The sequence below is a fragment of the Vombatus ursinus genome, unplaced genomic scaffold (assembly GCF_900497805.2).
Source record: "Vombatus ursinus unplaced genomic scaffold, bare-nosed wombat genome assembly UNPS02011700.1, whole genome shotgun sequence".
Taxonomy (NCBI): domain Eukaryota; kingdom Metazoa; phylum Chordata; class Mammalia; order Diprotodontia; family Vombatidae; genus Vombatus; species Vombatus ursinus.
In genome coordinates this window covers 5,992,218-6,006,555 of record NW_020951478.1, presented here as the reverse complement: position 1 = coordinate 6,006,555, position 14,338 = coordinate 5,992,218, and positions in this window count along the sequence as shown.

The window sequence follows — 14,338 nt, the reverse complement described above, 5'->3', positions numbered from 1 at the left end:
TAGAAGTAAGAAGGGAGGGGATATATCCCCAGTCATTGGGGACAGACAGCCGATGAAAGTGCGTGGAATTAGGAGATGGAATTTTTTTGTACATGGAACTTTATGAGCACAGAGTCAGTGGACCACAGAGTATTTGGCAAATGATAAAGTTTAAGAAGACTAGAAAGGGACCAGGTTATGAAGGGCTTCAAAAGCCAAATAGAAGTTTTTAGATTTTATCCTGGAAGTAATAGGGAACCACTGGAGTTTATTGAATGGGGGGTAAGGAGTGACGTGGTCAGATCTGAACTTTAAGAAGATCACTTTGGCAGCTGAGTAATGGCTAGGCCGCTGTGGGAAGAGAGTGGGTAGAGACCAACAAGAAGGCAATATAGTAATCCAGGTAAGAGGTAATAAGGGACAGCACCAGGGTGGTGATAGTTCCAAAGGAGAGAAGCAGACATATATGAAAAGATAGAATCTAAAGGACTTGGCAAAACTGGATAAGGATGACATCTAGATTGCAAGCCTGAGTGACTAGGGAGAATAGTAGTGTCCTAATTTTTAATGGGAAAGTTTGGAAGACAGGAGTTGGGAGGGGAGATCAATTAAGTTTTGAACATGATGAGCTTAAGATGTCTACAGGACATGCAGTTTGAGATGTCCAATAGGCAGTTGGAGGTGGGAGTCTAGAGGTCAGGAGAGTGGTTAGGGCTGGATAAATTGAAATAAGACTCATCTGCGTAAGAACGAAGCATACTATTTTCCCTTCTTTTGTTTTTTCTTTCTCATGATTTTTCCCTTTAGTTCTGATTCTTCTTTACAACCTGACTAATGTGGAAATATGTTTAATATGGGTAGGGGAGAGACCTAGGGCAGAGCCTGGGGGAACATTTATAATTCATGAAAATAACCTAGAAGAAGATTCAGCAAAGGAGACTGAGGAGTGATCAGACCAGAAGGGGAAGCACCAGGAGAGAGTAGTGTCATGAAAACTTAGAGAGAAGAGGAGGGTGATGGACAGTGTCAAAGGCTGCAGAGAGGTTAAGAAGGATGTGGATTGAGAAAGGACCATTCAATTTGTCAATTAAGAGATCACTGGAAACTTTGGAGAGAGCAGTTTCAGTTGAATGATGAGGTCAGTAGCCGGATTGCAGAGTTAAAAAGAGAAAAGGAGGTGGAGATACTGTTTGTAGATTGATTGTTAATACTGAAAAAGGGCAACCAGGAGATCAATAACTATCAACCCACATGCCTACTCTCCTACTGCTACAAAATCTTGATGAGAGTCAGATATACATGAATTGAGGACATCCTTTGCAAGCACATTAACAGGGTATAAATAGACCTTTGCAGTGATATTCAACAATGGATTGCCTCTTTACCACAATTAACTAAAAATATAAAGAATATAAAATCTATTGCGTGCTCAGTGCTTCTTTTTTTTAAATTTTTCCTTGCTTCTTGATAATGAATAGTATTCTAATTGTTACAAGAAAATGTCATTTTACAAGCTCTTTTACAATAAAGCTTCTCCTATCTACACATCAAAATAGTTCAAGATTCCTTGAAAGAGACAGCAACATAAATAACCTCATTCAAAAACCCTCCGATACTCAATATTAAGCAAAGTATGAGATGGGAAGACATGCTCAACAAATTTTTTTTTGTTACCACAAGGACGGAGAAAATCCAGCACAAATATCAGATCAAAGATGGAATTCCTTTTGAATGGTGAGGTCCTCCAGATACTCCTGTTTACAAATGACATAGCACTGGAGAAATCCATAATCCCTCAGAGTTTTGGCCTGCCTATCCACGCGGGAAAGCTCAAGTGGATGATGAATATTTATTTCTCAGATTGTGTCATGCATTTGGATAGACGTTCTGCAGAGTTAGACAATATTGGTAGATAACAAGTTGGGCTCAGAGTTAAACAGTTGGAGGACAACGAGCTAGACTGCCTTCAGGAAATTTCAGAGCTCACTTTCTGAGCTCCAGCATCCCATGAAAACAGAGGCTGAGCTTTTTAATACTAACATTCTATTGGCTTTGCTAACATGGCAGCAAAACATGGAATACAGCAAGACAGGGAAGAACTAAAAATGTGTATGATGCGAAGGTTAATGAAGAGATATATTTTGGGCATGATGTAATCAATGTAATCAAACCTGAGATGAACAGGAGTAAAAGGACATCCCTAAGGAAATGCAAGAAAAGAAGCTGGACCAGTCAGGTGGCAAGAATGAGGAATGACAAGTGGACAGCCAAAGTACTCCACTCATAGAGGCAGCTAGGTGGCAGCTAGTGGAATCAAGAAGACTTAAGTTCAAATTCCGAATCAAACACTTTCAAGCTATGTGTCCCTGGGCAAGTCACTTAGCCCTTGTATGCCTCAGTTTTCTCAACTGTAAAGTGGGAATAATAATAGCACCTATATCACAATGTTGTTATGAGGAACAAATGAGATAATATTTGTAAAGTGTTTAGCACAGTGCCTGGCACCTAGAAGGTGCTAAATAAATTTTTAGTTATGATTATATTACATAGAGAGGATATTATATATCCTCTCACTATTGTAAATATTAATCCTCTCACTATATGTAATACTACATGTTATACATGGAGGACATTATAAACCCGCTCACTACTCAGAAACATCAAAGAAGGTCTCCAGCATGTTGGGTGGACCCCCTGTGGCTCATTTAACCAGCCCCACCTCAGTTGCCCCCTCACAGAGGAGAGTCTCCAATTCATTTAAAACCCTTCTCTTCCCTGTCTTCCCCAGGCTTTTTAGTGCCTGAAATTAGAAAGAATTGTCAATATCTAAAAGCCAATGTCTTTTCTGGGCTACCTAGTCCATGGTTTGGAAGCAATTCATATTGAAGAAGAACTGTGAGCCGAGGTCATCATCTGAACACACGTGGACCTACTCCACAAGGGGGAGGGCAGACAAAATGCTTCTGGGACATTCTGATGTGCTGCTCAGAGAAAGGAACATACGTGGTTTAGGTCTTCTGGGAAAACAAACTGAAGCCAACTGGTCAGACTGCCCTACACAGCCATGAGGAAATAGGGATTGTATTTGTCTGAGAGCTTTAAGCAGACTCTGGGGTGCAGTCACAAACAGTGGCTGGCTTGTACATCACAGCAACAGCTGGCCGGTCCAGGGTGGTGTGCTGTGAGCTCCCCACTTACAAACAAGCCTGTTCCATAAAGTTATTTGGATGCCAGCTACTTTGGAATGCAGAAATATATTTTATCAAGGAAGTGATGCCATGAACAGTACTTTGATTCCTAGACTGGTCCATAAAAGCTAAAAGCTTGTTATTTAACCAGTAATATCATTGAATCTCTACTGAACCATGTACACCGGGGAAACTGCATGAGAAAATACACTGTCCAAGATGGGCAGTCTGTCAAAAATGAGTCCGTCGGTATGTAACTCTTGGGCAAGCATTGCAGATAAATAATGAAGTAAGCCCAGAATGGATTAGCTAGAGGAAAACAGGATGAACTGTATTTGGGATATTACCATGTTTTCAATAATCCTAAACTGCTTGTTTCTGTAATTCTCCCTTCAATTTTTCCAACAATGCAATCTGGGTGTGAAACAAGGAATACTATGACCTCAGAAGAACAAAAATTAAGAATAATTGAAAGGGCAATAGAAAGACACAAGAGAGGCATAAGCAGGCTACAACATGTTCCTGGTGATGGAGCACAAGCCTTCATCAAGGACATGCCTACCTAGAAAAGAAGGTGGGTCCCAACAGCAATATGAGATAACAGACAAGCCACAGGAGTGGTGTAGTGGTGCACTCCCCATCCCTCCACCACCACTACCACCAAATTCTAGGTGTGATGGGTGTATCCTTAATGAAAGATTTAGAGTGAAATATAGACAAGAATCATATAGATGGTCTCTGGAAGGACGGGAGCCTCTGACCTCACTGGATCCCAGGGAGAGGCTGGGGGCAAGGGGAGAGGTGGTGACTGGAGACATGGACCACTGAGTCAGTGGTTCCATGATGGTGGCAGCACTTGGAACAGAGACAGTGGGAGCTTCTCTAGTCACAGCCATCATAGAGCAGCAGCAGAATCCTCTGGGCAGAGGCAGCTCCAAGTAGATTGATGGTGGTAGAATCACAGAATCTCAGAAGTCATCTGGTCCAACCTCATGCCTGAATGGGAATCACCTCCATAACAGCCAAGACAAATGGTCATTAAGCCTCTGCTGCTAGACATCTATTGAGAGGACATCAAATACCCTCCAAGTCAGACCATTTCACTTTTGGATAGGAAGGTGGACTAGTAAGTTTGCCCTTACACTGCTCCTAAATCTGCTTCTTATCACCTTCCACCTGTCGCCCCTAATTTGGTCCTCTGGGGCCAAGCCCTCCTTCCTGTGAGGGTCCTTTCTCTGTAGGCCATCTAGTGACTGCCCTAGCCACATCCTTTTCTGCCTCTTACCCCTTCCCTCTTCATCTGCCCATTTCCTAGATTTCCTCTTATCTGAAATCTTCCATGCCTGGAAATTTCTAGGCTACAAACAGCCATAAAATTTCAATTGTTGCTGCCTCTGTTGGAGCCTCTCTGCCTGTAGCCTCAGAGGTAGGAAACTAGTCAGCTATAGTCAGGTCTACCTGAGTGAGATCTCACCCTTCTCTATCTGACCCATTTCCTTAGCTATCCTGATGCATGGAGAGGTAGCAGACCCAGGAGTCCCTCCCACCCATGGAACCAGCCAGAGCTTGATATGCCAGGTGTTGGGAGCAGCCTCTTGTGATGTCCTAAAGACTATCTGGGTAAGGCTCTGTTCACATCCTTGCTTGGATCCCTTTCCTTCTTTTGCCCATTGTACTCTAGAGGTGTAAATCCCAATCCCAGGATAGGAGTGGGCTGCCTTAGAGGTCCCTGTGGTCTGCTCCCAAACCATGCAAGGAGAAAAGGCATTTCCCTTAACACGCTCAGAAGCCAACACAGGATGATGGGATTTAAAACTGGAAAGGACTGAAGAGGTCATCCACTGTAGTGGAGGATGCCAAGAGAGGTTAAGGGTCTTGTCCATAATCATAAAGAAAATAGTAGAACCAGGCCTTGGACCCAGGTTTTCTGATATGGAATTCAGTGCTCATTACACTAAGCAGACACCCAGATTCAAGCCTGGAACATTCGAATAACATTCGCCTCTTCAGCAGAAAGAATGGTGACTATATAGCTATGTGTCTGTAGGAAGCTTACTGATGTAATTTCCACTTGTTACTATAGGATTCCCCCCAAGTCAGCAAGACTTTGGGTGTGTGTGTGTGAGAGAGACAGACAGACAGAGAGGGAAGACAGAGGGAGAGATCACAGGCAAAGACAGAGAAAGATGAGAGAGATGAGACAGGGAGAGATAGAAACAGAGAGAAGAGAGTCAGAGAGGAGGGAGACACAGAGCGAGACAGAGAGAGAGAAGAGGAGGGGAGCAACTTTAATTCTAAAAGGGTATGTGCGCATGAGGGGTTGGGGGGCAACTTTAATTCTGAGAGTCTATGTGTGTGTATGTGTACACACACAATTAACCTCATTTGAGCCGAAGACCCTAGCTCCATCCCACGTGCTCTCAGACTCCAGGTCGTGGGCATTCGGTATCGGAAGCTGGTGCCTCCCGAGGAGACAGCTAACTCTCTGCAGTGATTTAAGGAGAAACTTACAAACAAGAACAGGGTCAAAGGAAGCATTCAAAGGTAATAATCACATCGCCTAAGATCCCCTTCTTCACAGAACTCTAGACCGCATTTCATTCATCGTCTGCAAGATACAAGATAAACTTGTGAGGTTTTAATTAAATTCCATTTATTTAATCTTAACAGCCCAGAAGGATACCAGCTGTATTAGCTAAGTAGGCAATAAAGGACATCATCCCCATTAAAAGGGAAGTGGTTCTGGAGATCACCTTACATAGACAATTTCATGCATTTCTGTTTCCAACTCCAAGTGCTTCAGGTAGCTGACCAACTCTTTGAATTCTTCTGATTACCTCAGGGAAAAAGCCTCAATAGGTGTTAATGGTCTTTAACAACCTATTCCCCCACTCCTAACAGCCTCGCCTTCTTGTTTAGTCACATCCCACTCTTTGTGATTCCATTTGGGGTCTTCTTGGCAAAAATACTGCGATGGTTTGCCATTTCCTTCTCCAGCCCATTTTGCAGATGAGGAAACTGAGATAAACAGGCTTAAATGACTTGCCCAGGGTCACACACTCTGAAGCCAGATTTGAACTCAGGAAGTTTTCCTGATTCCAGGCCCAGAGCTCTATCCACTGAGCCACCTTTTACTGCCAACCAAAGAGTTGTCACGGAGAAAGCATTTTGAAAACCTTAAAGTGCTACCAAAGTGATTTTCAAAGTCCCAAATTCCTTCAAACACTTGCCTCATTCATGACATGCATTGGATTACTTAAATCCAGCCTTCCTGGATTATGGGGCAAATTGGACTCATTCTGTTCCAAAATCTTTGATCGCAAATATTCTAGTTCTCCTCACCACCCAACTTATTCCAAACTTTTTTATATTTTTTAATATTATTATTATTATTAATAATAAAAGTTAGCATTTATATAGTGATTTAAGCAAAGCATTTTAAAATATCATCCCATTTTATCCTCACAGCAACCCTGGGAGGTAAATGCTATTATTATCCCTATTTATTCTTTATTATCCTTATCCCAGATAAGGAAACTGAGATAGAAGTCACATATGCTAGTAAGTGGCTGAAGCAGGATTTGAACTCAGGTCTTCCTGACTCCAGGTCTAGCTCTATCCACTAACTGGCAAATATTTTTCATCCATTCTATACCTCTCTTCATAGCCAGGAAAGATCATCTAAAAGACATTTAGGGAGTGTGGCTGTAATGAGAGCTAATGCTGTGCACCAGAGGTCTCAGACTCAAGGCAGCCATCTGGAGTTGGGCCTAAACCAGATTAAAATGTAACTGGGAAATGTTTAAGAAAATAAATAAAAATACAATCCAGCATAGAAAATGTGAACCTGTGGTTTTCTTAGTCAATATTCTGCCTGCAGGGATCCCTTTCTACTTGAGTTTGTCACTACTGTTGTACATCACAGCACCGATTGGAGTTACATCTCCTCAGCCCAGCTGGAGAAGTATTTTCCAGGCCTTTCTGCTCATGTTACTTGTGAAAAGAATCAGATAAAAGACCCCTTGAGTCCTTTGCGCAGTCCTGAAACCCATGGTTATTGGCATTTCCTCTCTCATGAGCTATCTTACTGCCAAGGAGAGGCCGAAGTTGGGGAGAGAGAGCCTGACTTGGAATTAGGAGACACTGTGACCATGGGTTGTTTAACCTTCCCAAGCCTTCATGCCTTCATCAATAAAATGAGGCCAACAATACCTGGAGAATCTACTAGACAAAGTTATTGTAAGTGTTGAAAGATGTAACATATACAGAGTGATCTGTCAACTTTGTAATGTTAGATAAATGTCGGTCACTACTACTGTTATGAAGAACTGTAGGTTGTATTTCCATAATTTTTCTCGTTTTGATCTCCATTTCTTTGTTCTGACTGTCCCCCATTTGTGCCTTTTTTTTTTGGTGATGATATCATTTGGGGTTTTCTTGGCAAAGATACTGGAATGGTTTGCAATTTCCTTCTCCAGCCCATTTTACAGGTGAGGAAACTGAGGAAAACAGAGTTAAGTGACTTGTTCAGGGTCACACAGCTAGTAAATGTCTGAGGCCAGATTTGAACTCAAGATGAGTCTTTCTGACTCCAAGCTCATTTATAATGAATTTCCTCTTAGAATCCTTGGCTTCCTTCCAGGTTCATTTCAGGCCCTACATCCTACCCAAAGTCTTTCCTGATCTTGAGCAAGCCATATTCCCTAGTTGTTAGTGATCACACCCTCTTCAAATCATCTTGTATCTACTTACCTGTGTACATGTTCTATTCCCCTCCCCCCCAGCAGAATGTACTCCCCTTGAGGGCAGGAACTATTTTTTTTTTTAAATTTTTGTCTTTATATCCCTGACACATGACATGGTGCCCTGAACATAGTAGATACTTAATAAATTTTTGTCAATTTGAATTGAACAGAATTAAGAAATTGTAATCAAATTTCTCAGAAAGGAAATAGTGTAGTACAGAGGTTCTCAAACTTTCAGTTCATAGTACCCTCAGTAATTTCTCAGCAATTTTTTCATAGCACACCTAGGCCAAATGAAATACCTAACAGCTCCATTTATTAAGTATTTAGAGCCAAACAACTTAATAAGTATTTATATCCTGGCAACTTAGTAGCCATTTGAAAAAATAATACACATAAATTGAAAGAAAAAATTCATTCATAAATAGCCACAATTATTTACTAGGGAGATGTGTCTGCCAGTTGGGCATTCCACAGCTTCTCAAATCTTGGGGTCAGATTGCACAAGGCCACCCTCATTTCTTGTTCCATGTTGATTTTCCTACAATACTAGTTTTTTTTATCATAGAAGCCACCGGAAATCCAACTTCCCAAAGATATGATGTTGAAATTACCAAGACACAAGCAAACAAAAACACATATCAAGCATTTGAGAATATCATCAAAAGGAATGTTGCACATATAATGTTGAAACTGTGAATTACCTTAAGCTAATAGTTCATGTGGCATTCAACAGACCTTGAATATCATGGTTTCACTTGAAAATTTTAAATATCTTGTACTACCTCTGTGAGTTCACTATGCAAAAGCACACAGTTTAGGAACCGCAGAGAGCTTTAGAACCCCTCCTCTACACTGATTACCTATATATTGTCCACATACAGGGTGCTCTAAAAGTTTTTAGCTATTAAAGGTTAAGATTGCACTAAGACTTTTGGGATGCTCTCCATAACTCTTGAAGGTTCATATCTCAACTCCTACTTGCACTGATGCGTTGGGTCCCTAAGAGAGCTGGCTAGCTACATTTCCTCATCAGAGTTCTAGGGGTACCCCTGAGAGGTTAGGGGTGTTTTTCTAATGCTATCAGCTCAAGGCCCCATTACGGTATGTTCTCCCCAGTATCAATGTCTAGTTGTGTGTTCAGTTGTTCAGTCACGTCCAATTCTTTGTAACCCCAATGGACTGTTACATGCCAGGCCCTTCTTTCCTCCACTATCTCTCAAAGTCTATCCAAGTTAGTGTTCATTGTTTCCATGACACTATCTAGCCCTCTCATCCTCTGCCATCCCCTTTCTTCTCTTGCCTTTAATCTTTCCCAACTACAGGGTCTTTTCCATTGAGTTCCATCTTTTCGTTCTGTGGCCAAAGTATTTAAGCTTCAACTTCATTATTTGACCTTCCAGTGAATAGTTTGAATTAATTTCTTTAAGTATTTAATGATTTGATTTCCTTTCTGTCCAAAGGACTCTCAAAAGTCTTTTCTAGCACCACAATTCAAAAGCATCATTTCCATAAAACTAAGCTTTATTTATAGTCCAAATCTCACAGCTATACATTGCTACTGGAAAAAACATAGTTTTGACTATATGGACCTTTATTAGCAAGGTAATGTCTCTGCTTTTTAGTATCCTGTCCAGATTTGCCATAGCTTTCCTTCCAAGGAATTTAATTTCTAGTTAGTCTCTCATATTTCATTCACGGTGATTTGCACCACAATATCACTTAACCAATTATTATCTGGCTTTTTTTTTTACTAGCTTTTACAAAGGGAATATTTACTGAGAAGATATTACAAGAATAGTGGTTCTTATAGTGCAAACAGCAGTACAAACAACCCCCCTCACTCCACTGTGAATCAGGTGCACATTCTTTCCTTATCCCACCTCAGTCTCTGAGAACAGTGAGCTAAAACATAAAGCAGTTACTACAAATCAGTCACTCCACCACACTCACTTCCAAACTTGACCTAGCCACTGAACAAAATGATCCCTTGTTGCAGGGCCCAGTGTCTTGGTTGATGTAGGTCTATTGCTTCCTTGGGTCAAGCAGATTGTTTCTCACCAGGGTTGCCTAATGGTAAGCTCTGGCATGGAATCCCCTTCCTGGAAGTCTGGTCCTCTATCCTTTCTAGTCTCACAGAGTCATTTCATCTCTAGTACTTATTCACTTCAGAGCAGGCAAGGACAGATGTGATAGGCACAGATGACAGTGGCCCCATATAGTTTTGAAGCAACATGGTGACCAGGTGAGGAAAGGCTCCCCCTACCCAGAGGCTTATAGAATTTCATCATTGTCACTCAAACACAGTCAAGAAAAAGAGTGCTTAACTTGACTGGCTAATGTCTATTACATGCAAAGTTCCAATGCAGCAGCCAATCAAAAGACACCTCTTAGAACACAGTAAATGGGCAGGAAACAGTCAAAGAATAGCTGCACATACTTCAAGGTCTACATGTGGGTTTGTATCATACAGTACATACTCATAATGATTGGGCTTTTTTTGGCCAACCCGCCATGACATATGTAATCTTGGGCAAGTCAATTTCTTTGCTAAATCTCAGTTTCCCCATCTCTAAAATGAGAGTTTTGAATAGAATGTTGTCTAAGGTCTTTTCCATCTATAAACTCTAGATTCCTATGAAACATCTTTCATACTGTTTGTAAAATTAGCAGTCACTCTCTGCATTTGCACTGTGCCTTGTGATGCTCCTAAAAGCATTTTTCAAACATTCATAGTCATCTTTAGTGTCATTTGCGTCCCAGAGAACTAGCCAGATCTTTCATTACTAGAAGGAGAATTGGAAATGGAAGCACAGAGGGATTTCATTATGCAAAAAGGCAGCATTTTTTTAAATCCATTTTTGGAGGTAAGGGAAAGATCAAAGCAAGGCTAGAGGCATGGAAAAGGAGGATATAATCAAAATGAAACTTTTTTTTTCCAGTTCCAAATTCTCTTCCTTCCTCCACGCCCTCCCCCAACCATTGAGAAGGTAAGCAATATGATACTCACTGTACACATGAAGTCATGCAAAGCATATTTCATATCAGTCATATTGCAATAAAGCAAGAAAAACAGAGAAAGTGAAAAAACATGCCTCAATCTGCACTCAGATTTCATCAGTTCATCATGAGTCTTTTGGAATTATCATGGATTATTGCATTGATCAAAGTTATTAAGTCTTTCACAGTTGATCATCATTACAATACTGCTGTTACTGTATACAATGATCTCCTGGTTCTTCTTACTTCACTTTGAATCAATTCATACAAATCTTGTGTATAAATATAAAACCATCACCTTCATCGTATGTTACAGAGCTATGGTGTTTGAGACGGAACTATTTAACTCTGCTTGTGCTTACTTTCTCTCCCAAGAACTCTAGCCCCTGAATGTTTGAGTCAGGTCTCACCATCTGTAAAATGAGGGGAGGTAGACTAGATAATCTTTCATTGTCTTTCCAGTTCTTAAGTCACTACGAGTGCCTGATCTAAAAAGAATGGAAATAGTTTAGCTGAGAATGGAAATGCAAGATAAATGATAAGATGGTGAGAGAGCACTTGGCTGTCTTCACTGAGCTCAAGTGAACAAACCACATACATAACAAAAGGGATTGCTGAGTTGTCCTTGGTGATTTAAAAAAATATATAGAAAGACCAACCAAGATGTCAGAGTAGGAGGGAGCAGTACAACCTAATTCCTCTCACAACTACTCAAAGATCTAAGAAGCTTAAGAAGTCATTAGAAAATCTAAGGAGAAACCATAATGGGGCATCATTGCAACCTGAGATCACAAATTCAGCCCATAGGTAAGCGGCCAGGTCAGAAACTGCAGAACAGGGGAGGGCTTGGATTGTGGGCTTAACCTTGGGCTTAGGCCAAGAGCCCATTTCCCTGAGGGGATAATATCACAAATTTCTCTTCTCTTCCCCCCTCCCCCAATTAAGTCAGATCATGGGCTCAGCCCCAGGCCAAGAACAGAGCTTAGGTAGGAGCTTGGAGGGTAGCCGGACATTTCCTAAGTGGATCACAGGCTTAGCCTATCCAGAGAACAGAGTCTTGGATCCTAGGCTAAGAACAGAACTAGGCCATCAGAATGTGTAACACAGAGCATATCATGGGCTCAAGCCCACGTACAGGTCAGCAGGCAGTACTAGTCTCCAGGAAGCATTAGTAGCTTCCATATTAAAAGAGTGGAGGACTTGGAATAAGATATTCTGGAAGACAAAGGAGTTTGGATTACAACCAAGAATAACCTACCCAGCAAAACAGAGTATGATCCTCTGGTGGGGTGAGGAATGGATATTTAATTAAATGGAGAATTTTCACATATTCCTGATGAAAAGACCAGAAATGAATAGAAAAATGGACATTTAAACATGAGACTCAAGAACATAAAAATAAGAAGCATAAAAAAGTAAACATGAAAGAAAAGTCATAAGGACTTAATAAGGTTAAAATGTTTATATTTCTATGTGGGAAGATGATGCATGTAACTCCTAAGAAACTTATCATTATTAGAGCAGGTAGAAAGAATCTACATAAACTGAGGGTGAGTTGCAGAATGGATTAGAAACCTGAATCCAACAACAAGTGTGTTTCACAAGAAACACACATGAAACAGAAAAACACATACGAAGTCAAAATAAGGGTCAGAGTTTATTACGCTGAGGTTTAAAAAAAAAAAGGAAGGGTAGTAATCATGATCTCTGACAAGGCAAAAAGCAAAAATAGATCTAATTAAAAGCGATAATTAGGAAAACTACATCTTGCTAAAAGCTACCACAGACAATGAAGTAATACCAATATTAAACATATAGGCACCAAATGGCATAGCATCCAAATCTTTAAAGGAAACATTAAATGAGTTATACTGTCTATACATAAATAGCAAGAACTATACTAGGGGACCTCAACTTTTCCCTCTAACAACCAGACAAATCTAACCATAAAATAAATAAGAAAGAAGTTAAGGAGATGAATAGAATTTAGAAGAGTTAGTTATGATAGAACTCTGGAGGAAATGAATGGGGAAAAAAAGGAGTATATCTTTTTTCCAGTTGTATATGGCACCTACACAAAAAAGGACCATTTATTATGGCATAAAAACCTCACAAACAAATGCAGAAAAAGTAGACATTTTAAATGCACCCTTTTCAGGCCATAATGCAATAAAAATTATGATCAATAAAGGGCTTTAGAAGCATAGTTGAAAAATTAATTGGAAACTTAATAATCTAACTTAATGCATGGATCAAAGAACAGATCATAAAAAACAATTAATAATTTCAGTAAAGATAATGACAAAAATGAGACAACATGTTAAAATTTGTGGAATGTGGCCAAAGTAGTACTTAGGGGAAAATTTACATCTCTAAATGTTTACATCAATAAAAAAGAAAAAACAATGATGAATTAAGCATGCAATTAAGAAAAAAACTACAAAAAGAACAAATTTAAAATCCCCAATTAAACACCAAAATAGAAATTCTGAAAGTTAAAGGAGAGATTAATAAAAACGAAAGTTTAAAAAAACCCATCAAACTAATAAATAAAACTAGGAGCTGGTTTTATGAGAAAAAAAAAACAACCAATAAAACAAATAAACCATTGGTTAATTTGATTTTTAAAAAAGAAAATTATCTACTTTACTTCCCTGATCTTTTATACCTCTTACTCAGTCATAAATTCTTCCCTTATCCATAGATCTGACAGGTAAAATTTTCCATGCTTCCCAATTTGCTTATAATATCACCTTTTATGTCTAAATCATATACCCATTTTGACCTTATCTTGCTATATGATATGAGATGTTGCTCTGTACCTAATTTCTGCCAATTTGCTTTACAGTTTTCCAATTTTTGTCAGATAGTGAGTTCTTGGATCTTTGAGTTTACCAAACCGAGATTACTATGGTCATTCCCTACTATGTATTGTGTACCTAATCTAGTTCACTTATCCACTATCTATTTCTTAGCTAGTATCAGATTGCTATGTAATATAGTTTGGAATCTGGTACGGCTAGGCCACCTTTCTTCACATTTTTAATTGATTCCTTTGATATTCTTAACCTTTTGTTCTTCCAAATGAATTTTATTGCTTTTTTTCCTAGCTCTATAAAACAATTCTTTGATAGTCTTATTGGTATAGCATTGAATAAGTAAATTAATGTAGGTAGAATTGTTATTTTTATTATATTGGCTCAGCCTACTCAAGAGCAATTAATACTTCTCCAGTTACTTAGATCTGTTTTTATTTGTATGAAAAGCATGTTGTAATTGTGTTCATATGGTTCTGAGTTTGTCTTGGCAGCTAGACTCCCAAGTACTTTTATATTGCCTGTACTGATTCTAAATAGAACTTCTCTTTGTATCTTTTCCTGCTGAACTTTGTTGGTAATATATAGAAATGCTGATGATTTATATCCT